Genomic DNA, 6,000 nt, shown 5'->3' with positions numbered 1-6,000 from the left:
AGCCAGGAGTCAGTCTCTTTCAGTTAGTCTCTCTCTCCCTCCTCCAAGGACTGTGACCACTCACGCCAGTTTTCTATATCTAAGTATCAATACATAAACCTCTCTCCAGTCTGAAATGGTCTAGATCAGTAGTGATTCTCAGTAGTTCTCATACTTCAACATGCATCAATATAGGAGGCATGTTGGAATTCAGCTTGATTGGCCCCTCTCCCATAATTTCTGATTCAGCAGTTTTGAGATGGTAACTGAGAGTCTGCATTTCTAACAAGCTTACAAGTGATGCTAATGCTACTAGTCCCAGGCTGACACATCACGAGCCACTGCTTTAGAATATTAGAGCATTTCCCTAGGAGAGGAGAAGCACAACTTTAAACAACCTTCTTGTTAATTGAATTTTCAGATTCCTTTAGGCATTGCTTTAAGGTGAAAATTATATGGATGCTTAAATTTGTAAAGTAAAGCAATTACAACAAATCAAACAAAAATTATTGAATTAAATTTAGGCTTGTTTCATCAATGTAACCGTAAGCCAAAATACATCCTTTTCATATATTCAATGAGTAGAATCAGTCATATCTAGCAATAGTAATCTTTTTGTCCTCTATTTTTTACATGTATGAAATAATGTCAGTAACATCATTTTAAATATTTTCAGTAATAATTCCTTAAAAACTGTAAACTTCCTAAACAGGAACTTAAGATCACAACACTTCAGAATAAATCAGTTTATGTCAACATGTATGTAAGCCTTCTTTGAACATCTCCCTTTTTTAAGACCCGACTGATTGATGTTATACCAGGAATGCATTTTTTAAGTAAAATATACAGATTCTTGTTGTGGCATGGCATATTTCAGTGCATTGAGAGACTTGGAATTTGGAAAGTGAAATCACCTTAGATATCAATTAGTCCAAGAAAACTGAATTAGAAATTATAAGATTATAAATTATAAGATTTTAGTCTTGACATTTTTACTCATTTACTGCTTATCCTAGGATAATGTTTAACCTCTCTGAACCTCATTTTATTTGTTTGTAAAAATAGTATTTTTGTCAGTGGATGAACAAATAGATGAATAAAATGTGTATACACATACAATGGAATAGTATTCAGCCTTAAAAAAGGAAGAAAATCTTATTAAATGCTACAATAGGATGAATATTGAAGACAGTGCATTAAGTAAAATAAGCTAGTCACAAAAAGACTGTATGAGTCCACTTATATGATTTACTTAAAGTAGTCAAATTTATAGAAAGAGAAAGTAGATGGTAGTTATCAGGGTCTGGGTCAAGGGGGAAAAGGGGAATTGTTATTTAATGAGTGTAGAGTTTCAGATTTGCAAGATGAAAAAGTTCTGGAGACATGTCTCACACCAATGTGAAATACTTAATGCTACTTAACAGTACACTTAGAGATAGCTAAAAAATGATAAGTTTTATGTAATGTGGTTTTTTTTATCACATTAAAAAATGGTATTAGTGGGAAGCACAAGAGAAGAAAAGGACCTACAAAAACAAACCCAAAACAATTAAGAAAATATTAATAGGAACATACATGTCGATAATTACCTTAAACGTGAATGGATTAAATGCTCCAACCAAAAGACACAGGCTTGCTGAATGAATACAAAAACAAGGCCCATATATATGCTGTCTACAAGAGACCCACTTCAGACCTAGGGACACATGCAGACTGAAAGTGAGGGGATAGAAAAAGATATTCCATGCAAATGGAAATCAAAAAAAGCTGGAGTAGCAATGCTCACATCAGATAAAATAGACTTTAAAATAAAGTATGTTACAAGAGACAAGGAAGGACACTACGTAATGATCAAGGGATTAATCCAAGAAGAAGATATAACAATTATAAATATATATGTAGCCAACATAGGAGCACATCTATACATAAGGCAAATGCTAACAGCTATAAAAGAGGAAATTGACAGTAACACAGTAATAGTGGGGGACCTTAACACCTCACTTACACCAATGGACAGATCATCCAGACAGAAAATTAGTAAGGAAACAAAAAATGGTATTTTTATAAGAATCAAAGAGGATGTGTTATGTATGTATATCACCATAATTATCACACAGTATACATTGGAGGATGCAATGGAGTACCGAATAGAATAGAATAAATTAATAGAATAAAAGTTTTTCCCAACCAATGTGTGGAAGAACTAGGGCTAGAGCTCTCTTGCTCCTCGGTCAGATCAATGACCTCTCTGTTAAATCTTGGGAAAGTCAGAGATCTAACAAGTTTGGCATCTGAAACAAGAAGACAGGTATACTGAGCACAGTGATATGTACCCATTTCCCCTATCAAAGGACTTGTTACACCATCTGTCAGTCCCTCCATGGATGTCTCAGATGCAAAGAGCTCCTTCCCACAAGGTCACAGCTCTCCTGAGCATGCCTACATCCAAAGAGTGAAAAAGACAGAAGAATAAAGGTGTGACCATGTAAGCCCAATGGAGAAAATTGTAAAGAATCATTTTAGCTTTGCAGCTACTTGTGGGGTCAGCTAAGGCTGTCATTAGCCTTCTTACAATTCTACTCCCTTTGCCCAGCCCTGCTTCCTTCACTTTCCTTCCACAGGCATTGATTCCAAAGACACTCCCTCCAGTCATTCTGATGACTATACTCCATTGCAGTCATCTTTTCAAAGAACTCATCCTCCAAGACCAAGATAGCAGCAGTAGCAAGAGCCTCAGCAGGAGCAGCAAGAGCTTCATAAATTCTATATGTTGATTATCAACCAGTCTCTAGGTTCATCCACCTCACTACAAATAACTCAGTTTCGTTTATTTTTATGGCTGAGTAATATTCCATTGTATATATGTGCCACATCTTCTTTATCCATTCATCTGTCGATGGACACCTAGGTTGTTTCCATGTCCTGGCTATTGTAAATAGAGCTTCAATGAACATTGGGGTACATGACTCTTTTTGAATTATGGTTTTCTCAGGGTATATGCCCAGTAGTGGGATTGCTGGGTCGTATGGTCGTTCTATTTGTAGTATTTTAAGGAACCTCCATACTGTTCTCCATAGTGGCTGTATCCATTTACATTCCCACCAACAGCTCATGCAGCTCAATATCAAAAAACCAAACAACCCAATCCAAAAATGGGCAGAAGACCTAAATAGACATTTCTTCAAAGAAGATACACAGATTGCCAACAAACACATGAAAGAATGCTCAACATCACTAATCATTTGAGAAATGCAAATCAGAACTACAATGAGGTATGTAGTTTGGCCATCAGAATGGCCATCATCAAAAAATCTACAAACAATAAATGCTGAAGAGGGTGTGGAGAAAAGGGAACCCTCTTGCACTATTGGTGGGAATATCTCTTCTTTTTAATCAAATCTGACTGCTTTCAATCTCTTGTGCTGAGCATGCTCTCTGTTACAGGAGGAAGAGAACACGCTGTTCCCCTTGCTTGATATGGACTCTTTTCCAGATTGCAGGTCAATCAATACTACCACAGGGAGGTTTTGCTACCTTAACGATCAGGTTAAATTCCTCTATTATAGAAAACTTTGGTTGTCATAGCATTGGTCATGACCATCAGTTACCTTTGTTTCAATGTTTCGTTGTTGCATATTTCCTTGAGTGGACTGCAGGCTGTAAGAGTGAAGTATTAGTAACCTTGTCTTTTTGCTTACTTTCATATTCTTAGCACCTAAAAGGGTGCCTGAAACATAATAGCAATTCAATCAATTATGTTAGGTATGTGCCCACTGCTCAGGATACAAAATAATAAACCAACAAATAAATAAAACTGAGTCCCACACCTCAGTGAGCTCACAGTACAGTGTGAATGATCAACAGCCAATAATTTCAGCATAAATTAGATGCTCTGTTAGAGTTGTTGCTTTAATATTTCATCTATTTTTGTGTGTAATAATTCTGAATAATGAAGTTTTTTGCAAAATCTTTACAGACACACCACATACTCTATTCTATGCATTATTACATGGTATAGTTACTCAAAACACTAGTTTTTAAAATATTTATATGACTATGATACCAGTTGAATAATACAATTGTACTATAAACTTTGTGTTTACTTCTCCTTAGCTCAATAGTTATTTATTCCATTGGGGAAAGTATATTAATTAGCAGTGATTCACACAATTAGAGGCATAAACTTATCGCTAAAATGTTAGGTGCTTTTCTTATTGACTGAAAATACAAAAAAGTTATCCCTTGTTCTCCTCAAGTAGACATGAAAAAGCATCATGTCTTCTGGTTGCAAAACAAAAACTAAAACTAAAAAATTCTGGAATTACTAGTTTTATGTGTGTTTATGCAGAAGCATAAAATGTGAAGGCTACCAAATACAGATATAGCAAACCAATCCTACTGCGATTCATACTGCTTCCTTTCAATTATGTAGCAACAATATCTTCCAAAGATCATCTTAAGGATGATATATTTAAATTATTCTAGATGCTACTTTTCTAGCTAAGATCAAAGTTTAATTCATTCTGCACTATAAACACACACAGATAGCAGGAAATAAATACTTCTTATGTTATTTCTTAGGATTTTTATTTTTCAATGCAGCCATCAGAATTTATCTCCAGATCATTATGACAATAAATTGTCTTTCTTCAAGCGTCCAACCAAACAATCAAGGAAGCTTACAAAAGATATAATTTACTGGCACATGGGCATAAAACTAACCTAGAAAGCTTATGTGCTTTCCTTATAAAAATAAAATTCAGACAGAGATAACATCTCATGGAGTTATACAATATTAGAGCACTAATTTTCCTTCAAAGAAATCTGGTCAAAGTACTGGTTAGTTGGCTTAACCAAGTGGATCAGCTATTCAATGGCAGCACTATACCTAAAACTCACATCTTCAAGCATGTAGCCCTCTGCAATTTTACTAACATGATGGCACTTCTACAAATGTTTATTTCATTCTACCCAAATCCCTAAGATATTTGTCTCCTATACTTTAATGCAAAATGAGTAATTTTGAGATAGGTTAACAGTTCCTCAGAAGCAGTAAAAAATACTATATTGAACATTTTTTCTAAAGGGTCATTTATATTCTGTTCCATCTTCTCTAAGCTAGCATCAAGCACATTGAGAATTTACACTTCATCCCCTAAGAACAAACTTCTAAAATTATGTGATAATCTGATTTTTGCAATCAGGAAGCAAGACCATTCACAATTTTCAGGATAGTTTTATGTATAAATCCTGAAATCACAAAACAAAGCAATCAGTATATTTATCCATATTAATTTATTTTCTTTCTTTTTACCCAAAGGTGTATTCTCCATACATTACATTAATGTAATGTACATTACATTAATGTAATGCTTACATTAATAAAAATATTAGAGGCTTTATATTCTTTTAGATTTTAAAATTTAGTTCACATGTTTGGAACTAATACTTTTAGAAACTTCTGATTAGTTTCTTGCAACTTATGGGGATTGATATCTTGAGGCAAACAAAGTAGCATGGTGTCTTAAACATTTCTCCATTGAGAAGTGATATTTTAAAAACCCGTTATCCTCTCCACTGACCTGAGAAACCTGTTTACAGCACTGCATTCAAGAGTGAGGGTGGATTAATAGATTCGATATTTTTTCTTTTTGGAATACAGTTTAACTCCTATTTTCCAGACATTGGATCTGTTTAAGATCATTGGTGACTTTAGATTTTCACTTGACAATCTAATTGTTTGAAAATGTACCTTAATTCATAGTAAATATCTAATTTAAGGTACATTCAAAACACAATATGGGGAAAAGTAGACCCATTAATAATTGTATTAAATCACTCTGTTACAAGAATTTAGAGACAGTTTTAAAAATTTTGTAAATTTTCTGAGTTTATCCTTTTTCTTTAAATGATACGTGTAATTGGATTAATTACTTATAATGGAAATCTAGGAGCAAATGCTAGCATATGTTTAGAAGACTATAAAATGCCCTTATACATAAAATATATGAAGTACAGATC

The sequence above is a fragment of the Delphinapterus leucas genome, chromosome 11 (assembly GCF_059928025.1).
Source record: "Delphinapterus leucas isolate spDelLeu-1000000601 "Yukka" chromosome 11, BTC_Dleu_Yukka2, whole genome shotgun sequence".
Taxonomy (NCBI): domain Eukaryota; kingdom Metazoa; phylum Chordata; class Mammalia; order Artiodactyla; family Monodontidae; genus Delphinapterus; species Delphinapterus leucas.
This window is presented reverse-complemented; position numbering follows the sequence as displayed.